This window comes from Lissotriton helveticus, chromosome 6, assembly GCF_964261635.1.
Source record: "Lissotriton helveticus chromosome 6, aLisHel1.1, whole genome shotgun sequence".
NCBI lineage: Eukaryota > Metazoa > Chordata > Amphibia > Caudata > Salamandridae > Lissotriton > Lissotriton helveticus.
In genome coordinates this window covers 16190308-16215556 of record NC_136067.1, presented here as the reverse complement: position 1 = coordinate 16215556, position 25249 = coordinate 16190308, and the positions used below count along the sequence as shown (strand labels likewise).

Sequence of the window (25249 nt, the reverse complement as noted above, 5' to 3'; positions counted from 1 at the left end):
CAAGATCTTGGAAACCATAATTGAAAATGATGCTAATGATGTAAATAATATTGAAATTGTTAATCTGTCATCAACTGAGTTATCTGAGAATATGATCAGTTTACTTACAAAAGGAATGGGCTTTTGCCCTATGACTATGTCTGATTGGTACTCGATTAAAATTGATGTGTTCAAGTTTGTTAGAAGGCTGAAACTGAAAAAACACTTTGCTAATGTACCAGATAAACCTAGATATGCAAAAATAAAACCCGTAAGTGAAATCACAATTCAAGAACTTAAAGAAACGCAACTTTTGTTGTCCCTTACTGAGAGAGAGGAAGATCCAGTGACATTACTCAAGTTATTGGATGATTTGGGGATAGACAGGTTCTTGAGTGAAGACAGTGGGTTGAAGGAACGATCTAAATGGACACCTCAGGTGGCATCTGGGAGTACAATTGAAGCCTTCTCCAAAGCGGTGAATCAAGACATAGACAGAATTACTGATGCTAAATTTTCAGCTAGGACAAAGAAGTACATAGATAATTTATCGCCTGGGGAGAGGTTGGCACTAAAAGAACTTAAGAATAACCCTGACATCATCATACGCAGAGCGGATAAAGGTGGGAATATAGTAATTTTGAATACTATAGACTATAAAGAAGAAGTATACTCTCAACTGAATGATCCGGTGTATTATGAAAAACTGTATAGTAATCCACTCACGAGCCTGTCTAAGGTTATTAATGATCATCTGAAAATATGGTATGATGAAACCCTTATTGATCGTAATGAATTTTTGTATTTGCAAGTTATTACACCACGGGCACCATGTATGTATACGCTGCCAAAGATTCACAAATCTATGGTTAAACCACCAGGCAGGCCAATAATCTCTGGTATTGGGGGACCGACGGAATGTCTTTCCCAATATATTGACACCTTTTTACAGCTTTATGTTAAAAACTTACCCTCATTTATTGAGGATTCGAAGCATGTACTTAATTTGATGAACGATCTGGTATGGGATGACAGAATGACATTGGTTACCCTCGATGTGGTATCTCTGTATACCAACATCGATCATGAACTAGGTATCCACGCAATTGACTTCTTTTTAAGTAAGAGAAGTGCAGAATACTACGATCACAATCAGATGATTTTGAAGATGACTAGATTAGTGCTTCAAAACAATGTGTTTCTCTTTGATGGAAATTGGTACAGACAGCGCCTTGGTACCGCGATGGGTTCTAGATTTGCTCCATCCTTTGCGAACCTCTTTATGGGGTTCTTTGAGGCGGAGCGAATCTGGGGCCCATCCGGTAAACAATGGATACAATATATCCACTATTGGGGGCGATACATAGACGACTGCCTCCTAATTTGGACAGGTTCAGCTGATGAACTCAAAGGTTTCTTTGACTACCTAAATGACAATGTACTGAATCTGTCATTTACTACTCACTATGACAAAAGTAGCATCAATTTCTTAGATATTGAATTGTTTATTAAAGATGGGAAAATTTTGTAGTCGCATGTTTCGCAAACCAACTAGCTGCAATGCAGTTCTGAATGCTCAAAGTTGTCATCCAGTTAGCCAAGTAAATGCGATACCTTATGGTGAGATGGTAAGGGCGAGACGGAACTGTTCGATGGACAACGACTTTGAGCATAATCTTAATGATCTTACAAAAAGATTTCTGACACGTGGCTATCAGAGTAAAGTGGTTGAGCAGGCAGTGACTAGAGCCAAGAAACTTAAGAGGTCAACAACCCTTAAAGACAAGTCTACTGCGCCTAAAGAAGAAAAGATTCGCCTAGTTACAAATTATGGTACTGATAGTGCCCAACTGTATAAAATCCTTAATAAACACTGGCATCTATTACAGATGGACAAAGACCTAATACCTTTTATTGGAGATAAACCTGGACTTACTTTTAGAAGGGGCCGTACTCTTTCTAATTTTGTCAGTCCTAGCTACCCTGTGAAGAACACTGTTCCTGACTGGCTCACTGGGAGATCTACAGGCTTCCACAAATGTGGAAGATGTAGCTCCTGCAGGTGGGCGGTAAACAAGATCAGGACTTTTAACTATAACAATACAGGAGAACATCAAATTGACATGTTTATTAACTGCGACACTACTTTTGTTGTTTATGTTATAGTTTGTTCCTGTGAACAGATTTATGTTGGTAGCACCATCAGAAAATTGAAAGACAGAATGGTTGAGCACTTCCGAGCATTGAAAACAGGGGATACTCGTTATCCCATAGCCTCCCACATCGTTAGGAACTTTAATGAAAAAGAGAAACATGTTTTTAAGTACCATGGAATTGATCATATTAAATGTGATGTTAGAGGTGGGAATAGGCAACTACAGCTAAGACGCAGAGAAGTAATGTGGCTATTAAAGCTTAAGGCAGTTGAACGTGGTTTGAACATCGACCACGAATTTGAATATTACTTAGGACAACAATGACCAATGGAGTTTGAGCAAAGTATATGGCTTTACACTGATAGAGCTTAAAAGAAGTACAGATGAATAGAATGTATTATGTTTGTAACTGTAACTCTTACCCTGTCCTCCTTTCATAATCTTCCTGACTCCTGGATGTACGTAGCAACTCTGCCAAACTAGAGCAGAATGATAATACCACCTGGACCCTTTTAACTGACATACACTGCTTTTTTTCGGGTGTGTCTCTGAACCTAACTGGAAGAATTGGTGGCCTCAGGATCTGTTTCCCCCTGCCAACGCTAGCACCAAGGCCAAAAATCTGGGCATCATTGTCGACAACGAGTTGACTTTTGGACCCCAAATAGCCTGTCTTGCTGGGAAATGCTTTGGCATCCTAAGGATGCTCAGGAAATTCCTCCCTCTGATTTCTGTGAACCATCGCAGGGTCATCGTCCAAGCATTGGTAGGGTCACGCATGGACTATGTTAACGTCCTTTATCTGGGTCTCCCCAAATACCTAGTAAGGAGACTTCAGGTTGTGCAAAACTCAGCTGCTCGGGCTATCTATGGTCTCCCGAGAAGAGCTAGTGCCTCTAATTTGCTGAGGGAATTGCACTGGCTCCCTATAGCCAAAAGGGTGCTGTTTAAGAGCTTGACGTTAACTTACAAGGCTCTTCATGACTCAGGCCCTGGGTACATCAAAAAGCGTCTTGCTTTGTACAAACCGAGCAGAGCTCTTCGTTCTGCCTCCTTGTTTCTAATGTTCGTTCCTTCCATCAAACGAACTAGACAAGGGGGGCGCTCTTTTCACTACCTGGCCCCACATGCGTGGAATAGATTGCCTCTTGCCCTTAGACAAGCCCCCAGCCTGATGTCTTTCAGGAAGGCATTAAAAACCTGGCTTTTTACTTATGAATTGTGAAGTCTTTTAACCTCAGTTATGTTTCCTTTCCATTAAAGGTCCTCTTCGCCAAAGCGCCGGGACACTCCATTGCGAGTAGCCGTTGCGCTATAGAAGAACCCAATTAACATAACATAACATAACATAACTGCCAGATGTAGGTCGTTTGGACTTTAATAAGACTGATTAATGTAAATTGAGAATCTGCTCATTCAAGTAAGGTAATATGTTGGTGCGATGGAACATATATTTAATGAGTGACATTATTGGAAATATGCGAAGGCTTCATAAATACATGTATATATGTTCTGTAATACTCATAATAATGGGGTGTAATCAGTAATGAATGTAAACAGCGCAGGGTGTTGCGCTTGTAATTAATAGCACTTACTACTCTTTTCTTATACAATGTGGAAATAAGGGCTTACAATTATTTTGAGTTTACACTATGAACAGACAAAGTGGTCTAGTAGTAACCTAATCCTAGAATTAGTAATATTTTAAAGTATTACGATTATGTATTCGTAATTATCACTTCAAGATGGCGCCCGCGTATGTGGTTAGATACTACTACTCTAAGATGGCGCGCGTGTATAACGCGATCGCCTCTGGATGATTTAGGAGCAGTTACGCGGCGAGTAGTAGTAGATTTAAAGTTGGGGCATAAATTGTGTATGGATAAGCTGTATATTATAGCTAGGATTTGGAATACCGTATAGGATTGTGTGTACATATGGAGATACACCACTCAAAGATGGCGCCCGTGGTTTAGACTATTTATTGTCACTCTAAGATGGCGCGCTTGCCGAACGCGACCGTCTATGGATGACTGAGGAGCAGATACGCGGTGAGTTGAATGCTAAAACCAACGCTGGGCGTGAGACGCCTATTTGATAGAAGGGCGCTCGCTAATATACTTTATTAAATTGTTTACAGCCCACTGTTATGAGGATAGCGAGATGTTCTGGAATACTTGGGAGAGTCTTTGACTTTTGACTAGAAACGAAGCAAGCCGGGAAGCAATAAATTGGATTGAGAATCTACTTAAAGACTAAGGTATTTATTGGTTACTGATAGCAATGTAGATTAAGTCAGTTGCAGACCGTATATAGATTGAATGTAGAACTAGAGATAACAAGAATCAATATAGATATTCAGAGATCTGAATATACATCATATGTGATATTATTGACATAAGGGCGCACGCTAATGTACTGTATTAAACTGATTTCGGTCTATAGATACGAGGATAGCGAGATCTTGTGGAATATTTACGAGGGTCTGATTAAGACTATACCGGTTTTGCAACTTTGAGACGAAGCATACTAAGAAGCGACAAATTGGAAGGCGATTCTACTTATATATTAAGGTATTTACTGGAAACAGATATGGTTGTATATTAAGTCAATTGTAGACTGTATACCTATTGTAAGTAGAGCCAGAGACCGTATGATAAAAAATAGGTACTGAGAGAACTGTATATGTATCAGTAACTAATACTTATGCAACATGCTGGCAAATTTGTAGTACACAGCAAATGGGTAGGAAGATGGTGGAGTGTGTTTAAGCCTCAGTTTGACGAAAGAGCGCTATAAATAATGACTGATGACCTTGAGATAAAATAGAAGTGTATATTAAGAGACATTAGCTCTATTTACAGACTATTACTTCGTTTGGACTGGATTGAAGAGTTTGATTTAACTACGGATTACGAACCACATTTATTTGCATTAGGAGTAATGGTGAGTTACTGAGGATTTAGTTTTACTAGCATGATGACCAATCTGCTAGTGTGGTTGGTGACTGGGTCCTATCTGGTATTTTAGGTTGCTTATAATTATCTGATCTAAAATATAGGTTGAAATGTACTCTGACTCGGGTACTAGATACTTATGGATACACTTTGGGTTTTTCAAGCTTTACTCTTGGTGACGGGTACTTCTTTGGTTTACCTTTCTCTAGCACACAGATTCGGTGTATTATATTGTGAATATTGAGTGTAGTACTACTTTGTATAATTTTGGTTACTGTATTAATTACAGCCCTGAAGAAGTCTGTATATCACATACTGATCAGACGAAACACGTGTTGGCTGGTATTTTGTCATAAATTGGATGAAGAAATCTGATGAAGAATTGATGGAATAAACGAATTTTGAACATTGGATCTTACAGACTATATTTGAAGACGAGTGCTTGGTGGATAATTGCTTACTTTTAGTCATTTATGACATTTATTGAGTAGTGGTAACCTACTCTCTCCACTTAGAGCACCAATTGGACTTGAAACTGTGTCTACTTGCTTACACACGCTGTGCGCTCCACATTAACTGTTGCCAATATAGTTTAAGCAATATTAACTGGTTTAGGAGAGCAGATGGTATTTTCATTTGCTTGAGTTTGTACCAGAGTTTACTTCTATTGATTTTGTCAAAAGCTGATGAATAGTCGATAAAAAAACATGAATAGGGGAAGTTTTGCTGTTTTAGCCCTGTCTATCAGTAGGGATAATGCAAGAATGTTAGTAGTTGTCCCCATGCCCTTGCAGAAGCATGTTTGGTCGATTGGTATAATTGATTGTTCTTCAGCCCATGCAGTGAGGTCGTCCAGAAGGAGGCCAGGGTAATATTACGCCTCGATGTCAATTAAGGCCACAAGTCTATAACTATTTGCTAAGTTCTTATCCCCTTTCTTGTGTATTGGGGATATTATTGACCCCTACCAGGAGTCCGGGATGATGACTCCTCCTGCTATTTGGCCATACAGCGGTAGTAGAGTGGAAGCCCATTATTCCGGGTCCATTTTGAATAGAGTTGGTGGAATCCCGTTAGGGCTCGGAGCGCCATCCCTCTTGCCCTTGGCTATCCTATTCTTGATCTGGATAGTTGTGAATGAAAAATTATCGTTTCCAGTTGGAAAATTAAAATGTAGAGGGGATGCCTCTGGTATATTTCTGGAGGTCTGCTTCCGTGGATCATTAAAGTGTTGGTGCAGGTGCGAAGTCCAGGTTTCTTCTGACAGGTGAGAATTTACTCTTTGCACATTCTGGTTGGCCTAGCTGTTTATTGTTCGCCAAATTCTTGCGCCATTTTTCATCTTGGAATTGTACAACAGCCTCGCCCACAGGTTATCATCCTTTCCCTTTTTGCCTGCCAAATTAATTTTTTCTTTGTTGCTTTTAGTTGCGATAGCTCCTGTTGTGAAATGGGATCATGGCCTGTGTGTCGATGATTAGGTATTTATTTATTGTATTCTTGAGCTTTTGGAGGTTTGAAGGTGTGAAATTTGAAAATTGGTTCTCCTGACAGACTGGCAAACTGCTTGTCATGGGGAACATCCTTTACAACGCAACTTTTACAACGCACTACCATTACGACGCAACTTTTACAACACAAGCTAATACAACGCATTGCACTGGGGGGCGCTCTAGGATAGGGAATAGTTTAATTACTATCCAACACCTTCCCTACTATCTACGGGGACTGGAGTTGGAATAGTAAATTAAACTATTCACTATCCAGCACCCCCCAACGCAAGTCGTTGTAACGACTTGCGTTGTAAAACCTGCATCGTAATGGCATGCGTTGTAAAAGCATGCGTTGAAACGTCATACATCCGCTTGTCATTGAAGCTGGAGGAGCACTTACCCTATTCAGTGCTCCCCATGTTTTGGTTAGGTGTTCCCAGTGTGCCATAATATTTTCATTTACGTCTGTCTGTTCCCGTTGCTCCCATATTGCCTTTGCTGTTGATAATAGTTCCTCTGGATGATTAGTTTTAATTTTTAACCTCCTGAAATTGTCCGTATAAATAGACTCTGGGTCCTCTACGGCATATCTGATGATGTTCTAGATAGTCTTGTAGAAATTTCTTGTGGCAAATGATCGCTTTGATCTTTGGCCGCCAATCTGGAAGCCTGTGATCCTGCGGAAGAATGATCAGGATACAAAAGTGTAATCTATCAACGTGCTTGAAATTGCGCTGTGGAATGTTGCCACCGGGGGCTGGTCTCCAGGAAAGCGCCCACTTAGAGCCACAAAGCTTAGATGTTCCAGGTCTTTTACAAGGTTCTTAGCGTGTGGTGTTTGTCGCTTCTTGGCACTCGGCTCCTGACAAGGAATGTTCCAGGCGATGTATTGCTCATCAAGTAGCTTGCCCCTCTCCTGTGGCCTCTTCAGATGCATATTAAAGTCCCCAGAGAGTAGCAGATTAGTCGTGGATTCTTCTGTCAATAATCTAGTCATCTCTGCCCCCACTATTTTTGCTCCTTTGATTTTGTCGCAAGGGTGTATGCAGATGTTTAGGAGTATTAGTTGTTGTTTGGTATTTCCCTCCCTTATGTCCACTCTAACAGCCTGATTCATGTAGGTAAATTGCACTCGCAAAGGGCCAGATTCTGAGAATCTGGCCCTTTGCGAGTGCGATTTTTGCATTTGGTATTCATGATACCAAATGCAAAAATCGCTATTTAAGAAGTCGCAAATATGCGAGGAATAGCATTTAAGGAATCTCTATTAGAGATTCCTCAAATGCTATTCATGACACAAAACAAAATAGCGATTTTGGACTTTTGGGGCCGCTATTTACCGAGAGGTCAGACCTGTCGGTAAATAGCAAAAACTCAGAAAAATGCTTTTAAAAGCATTTTTCTAAGTTGCATGTTGCACACACACATTGGACATGTGTGCGCGCAACACCTGTTCAAATGTGCTTTTTAGGGGTGCTACAGGGCGTCCTTTGGACACCCCTGGCACCCTTAAAATCGCTATCTCATTTGCGAGTAGCAAATTGCTACTCGCAAATGAGGGATACTCCCCATTCATTCCTATGGGCCTCTTGGCCCATAGGAATGAATGGGGAGTATTTGCGAGTAGCTAATTGCTACTCGCAAATAAAGAACATGTAGGAATCGCTATTTAAGTAGCAATTCCTACATGAATGCCGTTTTGCGTGTCCTCAATAGCGAATCGCTATGATTCGCTATTAGGGACACGCAAAACGGCATGTACATGAATCAGGCTGTAAGTGCTTTAATTGCATTTGGTGGTGATGTAAAGGTATCCACATCTTTAGTCGATGTTATGGTCTTTATTGATGAATAAATGTTAGACCACCCTTTAGATGTCCAAATTTGGAGCTTTTAATTGCTGAGCTGTGATGGGTTTTAAAACCAAGTAAATGGAAGGGTTCTTCTAACCATGTCTCTTGGAGTAGAATGAGGTCAAAGTCTTGAAAATAATCCCGAAGTTCTTTATCCAAAGTTTTGTTGCCCAGACCATTTATATTCCAGGAGCAAATTCGTGGGTGTTTGTTTTGTCCTGAGTCAAGTGCACTCGTCTTGTCGATTTATGGATTTATGGTCTTTGCTAGCCATGACCAATCTTCTGACTGGAGTATTTGTTGTTGGTCTTTCCTTTCTTCTGGAAGAGCGTCCATGCTACGGTGCATTTCAACACAGATTGCGATTGTGTGTCAGCAGAAGCAGGAGCTGAGTACCCTTGCTCTCTTTTAATTGGGATTAATGATGCGGATAGCCCGGCTTTTGTTAGAGTTGTATTTTTAATCCCCAAGCTTTTAGTTGGGGTTCTTCTGCTAAAGTCCTCCTTGCTACCTCCTCTGAGAACCAGATTGTCTTGTTTATTTCTCTGTCTGAAATTCCCTTGATGCTTTTGAATGCAATTCTTCTGAGATCATGTGTGTTTATGTCTGGCAGATTTCCAATTGCTTGAATCAGTTGTATTATATTCCCTCTCTTAAGGATATCCCCACTGCCTCTGCATTTATATTCGGGGATAAACAGAATTGAATTATCTTTAAGTTGTGGTTGGTTGGCGGTTAAGGGTGTTGCCTTAATAGATGTCTCCTCTTCAGCGTGCACATTGGAATGTGTATGTTAGAGATCTCTTTGTTCCGTCCTGGTTATGGTGAATGATTTCCTTACATATGCTGCTTCTCCGGACCTTTCCTTGATGGTATATACTGGTACTCTGCTTACGTGATTACTGTCTGCGTTCTGTGCTGTTGTAGGTGGCGCTGTTGATTCGTCCACCGCCTTATACAGTTTAAGTTCTGGATCCCCTGATGCTAGAGTAGTTGACGGGCTTGGTTTCCTTTCTCCTGCTGTTTTCATTGGGATGGGATTCTCTGCTGATCTATTCTTGACAGAGGGTGCTGAAGCTCGGGTGCTTACGTTCTTTATGGTTTCTTCCGACACTTTTAAGGGTGGCTCTGTTAATTCATCCACTGTCTTTTCCGATTTGGTGTAGAAATCCCCTACTTTTGGGGTTTTCAGATAGCTTGCTTTATCTCCTTCTGGGTACAGTGCTTCCATTGAGATACTCGTAGCATGACTTTTCGTCCCTAGTTTTATGCTACCTGTGCGAAAATAATCCATTATATTCTTTTTCGTCTTTCTTCCCTTTCTCTTTGTTTGCGACTGGGTTTGTGGTCCTCATTCCTCGCAGCATCAGGTTTATCAGAAACCTTTGATTCAGGATTTGTTGGTGAGGATCCCTCCGAAGGATGGTTAAACTGTGCTCGACACCCCTGATATGCTCTATTATATTGTGACTTCCAGAATCCTCACACTTTTGGTCTTCTGTTTTTTTGGTAGTGATTGTCTGCCTGTTGTTTAAGTGATTGTCTAGTCGTTTTTCCTTTTGAAAATTATTTGGGGGTCCCTTTTCCCATCCTATGTTGACCTTTTCTTTCTCGGAGTAGGATGCACCCGTCGAAGGGCTGTTTGTTTCAGCATCCTGAGATTGTTTACAGGGGATTTTTGCTACTTTTCAGATGTCTGCTAGGATGTCCTCCATAACCACTGGAAGAGTGTAGAGTTTGTCAACTATGGTGAAACAGGTACAGTGCGTTGGGGCCATATACGTATCTGCCTGGGCCCTTTTGATCAAGTTGTTCATGTCTGCCAGTCTACTGTCGATGTTTGAGATGTGGATGGCCACTGAGTTAAGGAAAGTTGAACATCCATCTTGTCAGAGTGGTACTGCATTGACTTGACAGAGAGCTGCATGGTGTCCAGTAAGGATTCTCAGAGCTTGTCTTAGTCTAATCGATTGGCCCATTTGTTGCTGATTTTTGGAGTGGTAGTGGCCTTTGCCTGCCAGAAGTCTGAACATTGGTAATAATGGGAAAGCTCTTGTTGATCTTGACTATATGTCATATGAGCTAGATTGTCCGTTAGGCCGTCTGCGGATCCCGTTCTTTTTTCTCCAATTGTTTGATAGGAGCTGCGAGAAGAATCAGTGGCTTGTGTATTAAGAGTGGAAGAAGAGACAGTGTTGAGACTGTCAGTTGTGGTTAGATTATCACACTTTGATATGCTTTTGTCAATGCTCGTTAAAACCTGCACCCTACTAGGGCTGGTCCCGTGGTGGTGGATTTTCAAACCTGTCTCTGGGCAGGAGTTGTTTATTACCTTTGGACCCAAGAACTTTTGGGGCTGTGGTTCCAGACGATCGATGTGATTATCTTTTTGGGAGTAGATGGCGTAATTTTTGGTGGTTTAAGTCCCATTGCCGAACCTCATCGTGAGTATTGGATTTGCTTCTTACTGTGTAAATCTGGAAAGAATTTGGGAAAAGTCTGGTTAATCAGTGCTTTTTTCCTACAATGTGCCTATCATCAGCATCTCTCTCATAACAAGACATCACAAGGCAAGGATCACACGAGGGCTACCATATGACCTCCACCATTGGTCCTTTCAGAAGCAATGTTAAAATGTTCCCCCATTGTGGGCCTTATAAACTAGTATAATCTACATGTGAAGGCACCCCATAATTCATGATACCTGTGACTCAGATCATCTGACTAGGGACAATACATTTCATCGGGTCCAATTTACTGAAACAAGGTCTGGTGACAACACAGTAAATAACTTCAATGGGCTGTCTGCAGGGTAAAAAATAATCTACAAAAATAGAGAACACGGGAGGGGAGGTGGCAGCACTATTGTTAAACCAAGAACAATTATGTACAGAAATACATGGCACACACTACTCACTATGCTATCAAATCTGTATGACAAGATTCCTGTAGAGAAAATTAATATTTACTTTATTTAAAGATAGGCCAGTAGTTGGGTCAATAACCAAAGCAAGTTCCACAAGCGTAACTGACTCATTTTTTGGACTTGTTTCTGCCACTGAAAGTTTGGAAATTATTTCAAAATTGCTGCTGTTTTCCAGTCACTTGATTTCCTAGGGTTTAGATCCAATAGTATTTGTGAAAATTCTTGTTAGTTGTTGTAGTCTTAGAAGCTTCATGAGATTGACAATTCTAGCAATAAATTCATCATTGCCATTTTCCCATTCTGCCCAGAATGACTGCTTAATATTAAAGGGGCCATCAAGAGTAAAAAAAACAACAACAAAAACAGTTATTTTTCCCAAGTTGTGCATCTCCAACCATCAATACTGACAAGCGTTGTAGAATGTCCATTATTTGATGATGTCATCTTGGGGCTTGAGACATACCATAATGTGATTCACTTGATGGTCCTGTGGTATTTATTTATTGCATCACTGGATTCCTCCCTCTTTCATAAGGACTATGTGCTGTCTCTCTTCTTGGAAATTCTCTAGTTGATAGTTGGAGAGTTGGTGGATGAGGTTCATTCAACCCAACTTACTTTTGCACTGCTGCATTTCTTGTTGGTGAGTTCTGACCAGGTCTGTGACAGATTATACAAGGCATTGGATCTTGTTTGGAGATCTTCCATTTTGAGATTATGTGGTGCACTGAAATGCATGATTTGCATTCCAGCCAGGTTTGCCACCATTTTAATGTGTAATTGATGGAAAGAGGACGTTTGACGTACCACTTACTACTTGGCATTAGTTCCTCCTTGATGATACTCACGTGGTGAGCTGGTGAACCCACAGTCTGCGATCCATGATTTTATTTCTGGATCATGTTTTTATCCTGCAGGCACCTGCATTCACTTTTAGGTGCCCATGTCTATTGCACAGCTTTCTGGAATTGGATCACAGTATAGCATGGGAAACATCCTTTACAATGCAACTTTTACCACGCAGTGCCTTTACAACGCAGGTTTTTCAACGCAAGTCATTACAACGAATTGCGCTGGGGGGCGATCTAGGATAGGTAATAGTTTAATTTACTATCCAACACCTTCCATACTATCCACGGGGACTGGAGTTGGAATAGTAAATTAAACTATTCACTATCCAGCACCCCCTAACGCAAGCCGTTGTAAAGACTTGCGTTGAAAAACCTGCGTTGTGAAAGCATGCGTGGTAAAAGCATGCGTTGTAACAACGTACATCCATATAGCATGCATGCTTTTGCCTGAAGTAACTTTCGGAAGAGCATGTGGTTTTGTTTTAGTGTATTTGTGGAGGAGTTAATACTGGTTTGCTCTGCTACCCAAGCCACGGATGTTGGTGAACCTGTCCCTGCTTTTCTACACTATTTTCTTTAAGTGGATAAGTATTATTGTGTTGAAGGTGTGCTCTTGTACTTTATTTCTATTTTCACAGATGTGCATCATTTCAAGGTGATTCTAATGTTTACTGTTGTGATGTCTATTTGAGGATACACAGAACTATTTAAGGTTTGAGCCAAAAGGATGCACCTGGGTTAAATAAATGTGAAAAATTGCTAAAATTCTTGACTTGATAACTTACCTAGATCAGGTACTGTTCTAGAGAGATACCGTTTCGGGTAAAGATGCTGAGTGAGGATGACTCTGAATGAATATGTTATGGTACTTACAGGCATATGCATTATTGTTGGCTTTTGCGATTTCTTAATTGCGATTTTCAAGGAATCGCAATTAAGAAATCGCAAAATAATGAACATTCTACAACGCTTGTCAGTACTGATGTTTGGAGATGCACAACTTGGGAAAAATAACTGTTTTTGTTGTTGTTTTTTTTTACTCTTGATGGCCCCTTTAATATTAAGCAGTCATTCTGGGCAGAATGGGAAACACACTGTGCTTGAGAACGTCCCACTTGGGCGGAGTTAAAGCTATGAGTCCACACAGCTACTGGGACTTTGTGCATGCAGCCAGTGAACAAGGGCATGGAGCCCGTAACATGTTTGGCGTTTTGGTTGTGTGGTTTTAAACGCGCTGTGCATATTAGCTGCAATAAACGATGGCTATATTCCCAACTGAGCAGGCGTCTCTATGCAAGGCAACTTGGATTTTTGTGATATTTAAAGCGGCGCGCCTCGCCGCAGAGATGCCCCGCCGCGCAGAAAGCGGTACCTTTGGTGCTTGTTGATCGAGGGAACCAGGAGGAGTTGGGAATGCCGGTATTGTCAGGATGGATATTGATGTGCACTGCTGCAATTTTTCCTCACAACACCCACTATGGGACTGTATATTTTCTAATGTACTGAGACTTGGCAGCAACCACTTTGGTTAAGTTATGGACTACTTACCCCAGAATGCCACTGTGCTTGAGAACGTCCCACTTGGGCGGGGTTAAAACTATGATTCCACACAGCTACTGGGACTTTGTGCATGCAGCCAGTGAACAAGGGTATGGAGCCCGAAACATGTTTGGCGTTATGGTTGTGTGGTTTTAAACGCGCTGTGCATATTAGCTGCAATAAACGATGGCTATATTCCCAACTGAGCAGGCGTCTCTATGCAAGGCAACTTGGATTTTTGTGATATATATATATATATATATATATATATATATATATATATATATATATATATATATATATATCTAGAGTGTTGCTGGTGTTGAGAGTGCTCTAACAGGGGCTGCTTTCCACCTAAATTTGAGAACTACCCAGAGATCTCTCCTTCTTTTTTGCATAATTTATGCGGCACTCTATGCCTGAAAGGGTTTTGTTTTATATATAACATCAAATGGTTCAGGGTAATTTCCGGGTTAAGCCAGGTCTTTGACCAGCAAATCAACGGGGCAACTTTCAATAAATCAGTAAGATAGCCAAACCCCACTTCTGTATGAATAACAAAGGTGGGTGTGGATTGGGGCACGGACAGGAGGGTTCTTAAAAATCTATTTTCTGCCATCTGGATTCCATCCTGTTGAGTATAACCCCAAATGGAGGAACCATAGGTAGCAATGGCCAATCATTAAGATCTATATATACTCAGCAAAGCCTGTAATGGTCTCGCACCCAGTCTTCGAGCAAACCCCATGAGAGCAGTCCTTGACCTAACCACGGCGTTTCTTTTCATTTTGGGAGCCCAGGAGCCTCTTTTGTCGAAAAGTACCCCCAGATACGTGAAAGAGGGGACTCTGGTTACCTCTACCCTGTCACAGTAAAAGGTTTTAGGGTTCCTACTATGTTTACCTGCTATCATAACATGGGAGTTCTGAGTATTCACCACTAGGTCCAAGGACAACAAAAGTCTCTGAGGGCCTATACCAGTATGAGCCAACATTACTGCATCATCCACGTATAGGAGAACAGAAATAGCGGTTTCTCCTACATGCGGGATATCTAGGCATGCCTCAGCTAGAGATTTCTCTAATGCATTAATATAAAGTGTAAAAAGAAGGGGAGCCAGAATACATCCTTGTCCAACTCCCCTCTCAGATTTAAAATGTCTAGAACATCTACCATCCTGCGTGACCCTGCCTGTTGCGGAAAGACCCTGGTGAAGGCCTGCTAGAAAGTAAACTAAACATGGATCAATGCCCATATCCATATGGTTCATTTGATGTTATGGGACTGTGTTTCTGTTGTTAAAGCTAACTGCGTGCCGTGGCTGGCTTATGTCAAATCTATGTTCGGATAAATTGGGCGCATTGATCTCTTCAACTCCCCAGAATGTATTAAGCGGGAAGATGTAAAATGCATACAATGCAATCTTTTGAATTTTTTAATGATGGAAAGGGAAGAACAAGAGTTAAATAAACAATTAGTTAGGGCTAATTTTTCAACATTAACCTCACCCTCTATAGAGCCCTGTTTGCGATTGGTGACTAAGCCCTTCCATCGTTGGCTTTTAACTAGATTTCGATTTAATTTAATCCATCATACTTTGGGAACCTCCCCAGGGTGGGTCAATTCTGTGAATCTAGGCCCCTGCCAGTGCGATAACTTTTCATCACAAGACACTATTCATTATATTATATTTTGTGATTTTTACTCTGATATTAGAAAGAAATTTTAATTCCATTGTTGAGGGACAAAGGTTTTTTACAAGTTAAACCAGCCCTTTTGTATTTGCAAATGCTTAACTCCTATAGGGATATTTTCTATATTGCTAGTTTTTTAGTCGCTGCTGTACGCCATAAACGCAGGAGAGTTTCGTTACTGATTAATGTTGCCTGATTTTACATATCCTACTGATTAATTGTTGCCTGTATTCTCGCTGTTTTTATCACTACATGAAATTCTCCCACCCGTTTACAATCTGCATCGTTTTAAATAATTAGATTCTTTTTATGTAACGCAGTGTTTTGTATTGTGTGTTTTTGTGTACTTTTATGATTTTAATTAATCGAATAAAGTGTTTTGACTGACTGACTGAGTAGTACTTACTAACTACTACTACACAATTAGACAGTACAGGGCAGCAGTAGTATATGAACTTTGCCTTGGCTGTATGCCCTCAGAAGAGACCCAAATTACATGCTGTACCGGGCTTACTTTTAAAGCTAGCAAAGAAAATTAAAAAATATTGTAGGGCTCAATTAGAAAACAAACAACAACTCAACATCACACAGGTGTAATGATTGAAGAGAAAAAAGGAATCAAATTATTTAAAAGAAGAATGATACATGATACTAAAGTTACTGTATTATCCAGGTCCAATTGTGGAGTTGCATCTCGTCATTCATCTTGCCCTCCCTTCCATGGACACTCTGCACATCATTCTTGGTTGCCACTTCCTGCCTGGTGCGGATTGGTAAGGTAAGTGTGAGTTGTTGTTCCCAGTATATTAGCACAGGGTAAAGGCCTGCCTGTAAGTGTAGATTGAAAAACAAAAGGGGTATTGAAAAACAAATGAATAAAAAAAGCATCAATTACGGTGGAGTGCAACAAGACAAGACTCTTGAAAGAGAGAAAACGTTCGGACTGAGGTGGCTTGGATACATCGTGTCTACTCTACTTACAGCATTAAGCTACAACAACAACAGGACAGGAGCCAGCACAGAACAGGCCCACGGCACCGGGCCGTGACCCAACCTCCATTTACCTTACATTTTGACAGACCCCGACAAAAGGCATATACAGCAATCTAGCATTTTCCAAATCAAGTGACTAAATCAAAGCGCCACTATTAGTCATACCAATACACTCAACTCCACTACTACACGGACATGTAGCCTAGGTCAGCTGTGGTTCTTGTTGAATTGTTGTGTTAACTTTTTGCCAATTCATGAAACGCAGTTATTCCATCAATCATCTCCGATCCAACTGATTGACTGCGTGCAAAGATAGTATGGTCATCATCATGGTGTGATACGTGTACGTGTTGTCCAACACCAACTCAGTCTGTAGTGACTCCGATTAAATCCATCCATATTCCATATTAAAATTGCAACAGATATCGGCCTGCACCTGCAGTAGTAGGATTACAATGTGGTTATTAAACAACAAGGAAACATTGACTGTCACGTGTGTCACTTTTACTTTGTTGACTTCATGCACATTCGCTCAGAGTCAGCAAATATCCAATGCAATGCATGGCATCATTCATCAATCATTACTGTCTTGCTCTTCTCTTCGGCTGTCAGATCAGATACCTACGCTTCTGACAGTGATGAGTTTACTTTTGAATGCCTGCTCAAGTTTTGACAGTGAAGAGTTGTGGATGCAAGCAGACAGAGGCGGTAGCCTTAGGACAGTGATGAGTTTCGGCTCGGAAACAAAACAGAAGATAGCTATAGTCAGGTTTCACTTCTTATGGAGGGACTGTTAGAGGCAACATTTAGTGTACTATTCTCCATCTCCATCCAATGTCTGGCTTGATGGAAATGTATTTAAGGTGAGTCAGGAAGATGGAGCAGGACTCTGAGGAGTGGAGTGGACAGTTAAATGCACAGACGTGCAACTCCAATAGGGAAATAAAAATAGGAGACGGTGGTGATGGATTTGTTGTGATTTGATTTGAACCATTATGACAGGTACACACATAAATAAAGGAAGGAAGAAAGTAACAATTTGAAAGTTTAGTTGTCTGGGAAGAGGAGCTCGTCCTCAAACTCTAATGGTTCAGACAGAAGTAGGTCATGTAACCCTCTACTTATGTCTTCGAAGTCACTCTCCTCTTCCTGCTGTGATTCACATATTTTGTACTCCAGTGGTATGAAGTGCTGATTCATTTTGATCATGGTTAACCTCTCCACGCTTTTGGGCGAGAGACTGGTCCTTTTCACAGTTACAATGGCACCAGCAGCACTGGAAACACGCTCAGAAGAGAAACTTGTGACAGGGCAAGCCAGATACTTTATCGCCAGCCTGCTGAGCACTGGCCATTGGCTTCTTTTCCCATACAATACACCAATGGGCTTTGCTCCATAAAGACCTATGTTGTGTCATCCAGATAGGCCTGGGCCATCCACTCAATGTTCAGGGGTGCTCCAATTTGCTTGGCCTCTTTTGACTCTGCATCATCAATGGACTTACCAAACCCTTTCCGTAGAAACCAACCAGTTACCGTTTGTTTTTATGTGGCTGATGAGCCTGTTGGTGCTGTTTTTGATGTTATTGGTAGTGTTGGTGACTGCTGGGACGCAAATGCACTGCTCTCAGGCTCTGAAGTAGAACTTGACTCTGGATGCCCTGTAGTACTTGTTCTGTCCTGGGGTGGCAGGCCTCTAATTAAGAGCCGTTCATTTTCTAAATCAGTGACTTCCTCGGCTATCAAAGTGTTGTACTTGGCAACATCCACTTCTGAAAAAGGAATTACTGCATTACTGTTCAGAATTAATTTGTACTGTGGATCCAAAATGGTGGCAATAATGTAATGTCGATGTGACACAATGTTATTTTGAATCCCTGTATTTTCAGATAAGCGAACGGCTAAGGTGTCCGCCAAATAATATGCATCTACTTTGTCATCCAGACCTTTGTACATTTCAGACACCTCCTTAAGCTGTTGCTCTAGCATGTACAACAATGGGATAGCTTGGCCCATAGTACAGTCCTCCCTGCTGACTTCACGTGTGAAAGCCTCAAAAGGAAGTAGCATCTCAGTCAGGCATTTAACGAGGTCCTATTGGCCCATCTCAACGGTCATGGATTTCACAGTGGGATCCCCTAACCTTCTTTTCATGACATAAGCATTAAGTGGTATGTACTGCTTAAACAGACAATCAAGTAATAAGTTGAGTTCCATCGTGTTGGCACCTCCTGGATGAGTGCTTTGACTGGCATTTTATGCTCACATTGAATGACCCTCAGCTGCTTCCGGGCTTTAAAAGAATGATTGAAATGTGTGCATATTCATCAGCAGGTGGTCAGTAAGTTGCTGACTTTGCTTTAATTTTTCAGAAAGTCTTGGACAACAATGTTAATGCAGTGTGCCAAACACGGGACACTGAAATACCCACCATCTTTCATGGCCTTAACTACATTACTGTCATTGTCCGTGGCAACAAAATCAATGTTCATCCCTCTTGGTCAGAGACACTCAAAGACCTTGCTGTTAAACTCATCCAAAATGTTTGCAGCAGTATGAGATTTCTCCATAGCAAACATGGCTACAGTTGCATGTTTGCGAGTGTTATTAAAAATCTTAGCAGTGTCAACACCTGCAGATATCTTTTCTCTAAAACCCGAAAAAGAGATCCAGTGTGCAGTGATGCTCATGTAATCAGTGGCTTGGCAACTGGTCCACATGTCTGTTGTCAGGTGGATACTCTGAACAGCACTCTCGTTTAAGGCTTTTCCAAGCAATTCCAGCACGTCGTGATGTAGTGCTGGAACAGCAACTCTGGCAAAATAGTAGTGGCTGGGAACCTTCCATTTTGGGCAGATGGTTGTCACAAATTCCAGAAAACCCACCCCTTAAACAAAAGAAAAAGGGAGAAGGTCCAGTGCTAACATGTTAGCCAGGTTCGCATTGCACAAACGTGGTATTGGGTGGTTGCGTTTGTACTGTCCCTCCGGCCCAGTAAACATGCTAAGAATGGTAGGCTGCGTGGTATTCCTTTTTGTTAGGCTCAATGCCGCACTTTTTTTCATTGCAGTACTCCTTGGTGTCTCAGGCTGACTTTTACGCTTGTGCCACTGAGATGTTGCTGAGGATGTGGACGGTACCACTGCAGTGTTGGGGACAGGGGCCAGGCTACTTTGTGTCCCACTACCAGAGAGAATGTCTCCCTCTTCTTCTTCTTCCTGTACCACCGTGAGCCGACTTTCTACTTGTTTATCCCCACCAACAGCAATGGTTCCAGTTTTTATGTGACAAAGGTGGTCCTCCTAGCTGATTGCGTGGTGTTTTTTATCATTTGGGTCATTAGGCCTCCGGTACCATAGTTTGTGCCAAGCTTACCACGACTAACAGATGTATGAAAATGGAGCATATAGCAATGTTCTCCTCCTTTTCGCTAACCGTAAAGAAGTCCAACACTGGGGAGCTTAACTTTTGTCTCCTGCTGGAGGTGCCACTTCCAATGCCGGATGAACTGGAAGGTGTGTGTTGAATTTGACTCTGTGGCTGTGCAGTACCACTACCTACTTCTGCTGAGGTGGTGCTTGTGCTGGATGTAGGACGCTGCTGGCCCTTTGCTAATGTAATTATAGAAGCTGGAGGTTGTGTTGGTGTTACCTGTCTTGGAGGTATGCGTGCTACATCCCTTGCAGCCATTCTGGATAGGGTAATAATGTTGGCCTCCAACATCTCAGGGCCAGGAGTGATGTTCGTGATGACTGGTTCATCATCATGATCCAGCTGTTCTACATGGACCTCCACAAGTCTAAGGCTTTCTGGAACCTTCCTTTTCCCTAGCCTGGTCTTGGGATGTGTCTCCCTCTCAGGTTTTCGTGGCTCCCAAGTGACATCTAGATCATCAGAAGGGATTCTTGGCAAAGAACTTGATGGACTAACCCTCCTTTTCCTTGCTGGGGATTTAGAAGACAATGGATCTCCTGAATGAGTGGCTTCCTCTTCTTTTTCCTCTGCATGAGGCTCAATTTCCTGAACTGCCCCTACTTCGTGAGGAACAACAACTACTATTGCGGGCGATGGTTGTGGATGTTTTTGTTGACCACTTATCTGCTGTGTTCCCTCTTGTGTTGTTGATTGTGTACTACTTTGAGATAGCGATAAGTTTAGGTCAGGCTCAGCATCACTGCTTTCCACCATTAGGCTGGCTATCTCTTGCACACTCATCTGCTTGGGCCTGTGTTGGTGGGTTGGGCCCACTGATGCAGAGATGCTGCTCCCATCTTGCCCCCCAGACACCTCTGCTGCAGGCGTTATTTATGGTTTCCCAAAAAAGGTGGTGGTGGTAACACCATTCTTGAGTGTCACTTCCTTCTTCTGTTCCTTCTTCTCTGCAACTTTCTTGGTCTTAGAGGACCTAGTACCTGCTTTCTTTGGGCCCATCTTCTTCAGATGTCAGCAGCACTCAGTTGCACAAGTTGCAGAGATGTCTGGTCAGGTCACACCACACGTCACTTCGTGTACAACGGCAGCATGTCTGTCTGGCAGTACAACGGGCGATGATGACAGACACTTCCTCCTCAGTCTTTTGCGTACCTAAAAGCAAAAAAGCCAGAAGGACATCAATCAAACTTGGAATTTGTTGTGATTTAATTTTAATTACTACTAGTGTACTGTGTACACTCAGGAAGAGTAAGAATAGCAAAGAACAAACATACAGATGTAGTGGAACCTGTTTGACCTTAATTTGTGCATCATGTGGGATGGATGCAGCATCGGGGACCTGCAGCTGGCAATGGGGAGGGAAGCAGTATGCCAAGAGGAACAATGGAAAGACACACAGGCCTATGTGGCAAAATCAGCACACTACTAACTACCACCACAAAATGGCCCCAGCCACATGGTCACTCATCACAGGCACAAGGGCAAGGCCCGGAAAACAATGAACTCAAGCAGGCCTAGATCACTATATGGCCAGACAAAGGATGCCTGTTACACAACACAGCTTTAATGCAAAAAAGAAAATCCGCATGGCTAAAAAGGTTGCAAAGTTACACAACAACACATACACATACAACAAAGGCATTTATTTAACACACACCCAAAAGTTAACTACACCCCAAAAAAACACATTTTGGAATTCAATCCAATAGTTGCTTCAAGCACCCCAGATGAGTACATCTGGGAGTCTGGGCCCACTGGCAGATTAGGCCACAAGTTTGGAGGCCTATGGCAAAAGCACAGTGGATTGTCCCACAAAATGGCCGCCACCACATGGCCTGGCTACCCACAACAACATGAAAAGGAATACAAGACAGACAATGCAGCCCTATGGCAAAAGCACAATGCCTGGCTTCACAAAATGGCTGCCACCCACATGGCCAGCCCACCCACAATAACAAGAGAGTACATACAAAGGACAGGAACAGGAAGTTGGATTCTCTGGAAAACTTCCTTCCTCTTTTAAAAAATGTTTTAAAAAAAAGTCTCCATGCTAAAAAACTACAGCCAAATAACAACCTGAGAAGTCTTTTTAGCAAAATGAACAAAATCATCATTTTCGAGAAGGTTTTATGCAGCTCGAGAGATATTGTTTGCCAGATTGCAAATTCGGCGTGTTCGGCATTGCGATCTGTACAAAAAAGTCGATAATGCGTGCGCGAACATGCAGATTGAGCGCACGAAGAAAACAAAACTGTAAGTCTGCGTTGTCGCGCTGTGCAGAGTTGCCAAAACTACACGAGCTGAACTCCTAGGGTTACCTACTGGCTGAAAAGCCCTATTTAATTATCACACACTGTGATGTATTCCTATAGGTTCTGTATCGATCCCCCTATTCCTGACCCTGTTCTGGTTAACACGTTAACTAGCAGCCATCCCATGATGCAGAAACCTTTATCTGATTAAGCCACACCACGGCACAGGAACGTGTTATCTGATTAGGTCATAACGCTTGCCATCTAATTAGACAAGCAATATTCCTCCAGCCCCTGATAAGGCATACAGAGTTCTCAAAACAAATCAAACCTATGACAACCTGGGAAAAACCCTGCCGCCATTGTTTTGATTTCACCGAGAACTTCAGCAAAAGAATGTGCTAACGACCAGTTCGTATGACATCCTTATTGACGTATCTATGTCCATCCTTACGTCAATCTCGGCACGTTACAGGTATAAATATTACCGGTATTGCCTTAAGCAAACACACGCGGTGGTGACGAGATCGGAGCAGCCAGACTTGCCGAAGCCCAGAGCAGAGCAGACCCCACTGGCGCAGCCCCGCCTTCCTGACGCGCTGAGAACGAGACGCTGCTTTCTCCTGCCGAGAAATCCAGCTCCGGCGCTTCCGGGCAGCCCTTGCAGGCAGCCTGGAATATCGAGACCAGAGACGAGAGATACCATCCCTCATTCATCCTAAATTCCAGGTACAGAACTGAATAACCCCTTGCAGAGAATTCTTGAGTCAGTCACTTGGCAAAACAAACTTAACTTAAACTGCTACTTTCTATTCCCGCCCACGTATTAGGCTTAGGTCAGGTACACCGGGGTAGGCGTAGGTAGAAACACCAGTTGAGTACGATTAGTCAAATGTATATGTGTATGTATCTATTTTATCCATTTTAAACCACCTTATGGCTTAGAAACCATATAAATGTTTTTACAGTATTATTTTATACTTCTGCTTTTATTGTATGCACTTTACTTAACCATAAGTATTGCGATAATATCGATTCATTTCTCTTGTATGAGAAAAGAGACTGATCAATAAATACCATCTTTTATTGAACACGCCCGTCTCTTCCTTTTCTCTACAATCTGGTGAGACTAAGAATGCACGTACTGACTGGGTAAAATAAGTTGTCTTTTGTTTTCACACGACTCTAGAGATACACTCTTGATTAGGGGAGAGCAAAGTTGTCATGTTCTATGGTTGTCAGAAACTAAATCCCTTCTTGTCTATCCAGGGAGGTTCAACTCCTCCTTGCCTATTCGAGAAAGTTTCTAGTGAACTCTGAGCTAGCTGGCAAACCCAAAACTTTAAGTCTAATATCGACAATAGAAGACCTAGTTAACGTCTGGTCTAGGCCTATACTATTGAAGGTATTATTCCAATGTGCAGAGCCTATTGGGATAATAGGAACTACACTACATGGCGCCCAAACGTTTGGAAAGGCGATAAAACTAACGCAAGACATTAGAGTAACTCAGTCGTGCTTTTTCACTCAGACCCCTTTTTTCCCATAATACTCCAAAGACGTCTGGAGTGGGTGAAAGGTAATATCCGCCAAACCTCGCAGGAGGAAACTCCTATGTATGGTTCTTGGTTTAGTCAACTTTGAAGGATACACTGTTCCAAAATATTGTGCATCTAATCTTTGTTTCCATAAGAAACCTGATCTGCAAACAAACGGAATAACCTTCTGGACAGTACAATGTCAGACAGTGAAGGAGAAAGAGAGGCAGCTAGAATAGCAGCTGAACTAGTAGCAGCTGATAATACTATGCAAGCAGCAGACCCGGATATAATACTCATCCCGGTCAACATAAGAAAATCTATAACTTTAAAACTTATAGAAAATGGACTGACACCTAGAGGTGGCACAGTCATATTCGTAATAGAGGCACACGAATATCGGCAGACAGAGGTATTCTATTCATGGATAAACTTTCCAGCAGCTAATGCTGTAACAAAGGTCTTCCACTATTACAAAACAGAGGAACCTCCTGAAGAGTACACTCCTTTTGAGGAGGTGGAAGTACCACTTAAATTTCAAGAGCACCTGCTCTTGTTTAATGGCGCCCTAAAACATAATAATCACATCACCAGGCTCGGTCCACTAGGTAGACCAGGAGCAACGTGGCCGGTCCTAGCCGGATACACACCACATCCAGACATCGACAGGATGTCTGCAGCAGCTCTATTAATACAACTAAAACAATTAATAAAATTACATAGACAATTAGTCCAATATGTAATGCGGACTTCAACAATCCAACCAGCAATTAAAATTCCACAGCTGACCCCTCATCAGGGGAACACAAATAAAATTACACCACAGAACATACAATCCTGCCTAGGTAAAGTACCAGCTAAACGGGAACAAATACCATTCTGGTTAGCACAAAAAATCACCCAAATAGAGGCGGTGTTTCCAGACACCACTCCTGTGGATAAACACAGGATTCTGACTATCTGTCTTCCAATGGGAATCGCACCACACGTGGAGGACTGTGACACTTGGGGTACAGTCTTTGCTTCCATTTACACAAAAACACATGGTGTTCCATCCATCTCGGTAATACCAGATGTGCTAAAACAAATTCAAGATGAATACGGTCCAGAACCCGCTTTAACTCTTGGTATGAAATTACTGAAAGACTTCAAGCAGGTCTCGGCTATATTACTAGCCAACATAAAGGGAGAAGCAGCAAACGTGGCGATCCGCCAAAGGTTAAAAGAAACAGATATAGCAGACCAACCAGCTGAAATTGCCAGAATTATAGAAAAGTCCTATGAGGAACTAGGTAGAGATAGTCTAGGTGGAATACCAGTAAAACCCCGATTGATTGAAAGTCCTGAAAAAGTATTTTTTAATAATAATTTAACATCACAAAAAAAGAGCTGGGATGGAAACAAACAATCCAATCCTAAAGAAAAGAAATTCCAGTCCAGAGGAAGGTCTCCTCGGCAGAGAGAAAGATCTCCAAACCAAGGACACAGGTCTCCCCAAAGTGAGCCCTCTGGGAAAAGATACAACCTTAGAAATAGGGATAATATAAAGAAGCCTGATAGATATCAAGAAATTGATACACGCCCCTC

General features: G+C 41.9%; 1 protein-coding gene across 1 annotated transcript in view; it reads left to right on the top strand.

Moving 5' to 3' along the window:
• Nucleotides 1–25249, top strand: part of LOC144762144 (solute carrier family 22 member 7-like) — a 235376-nt gene that overhangs the window by 106935 nt on the left and 103192 nt on the right. The window lies entirely within an intron of this gene.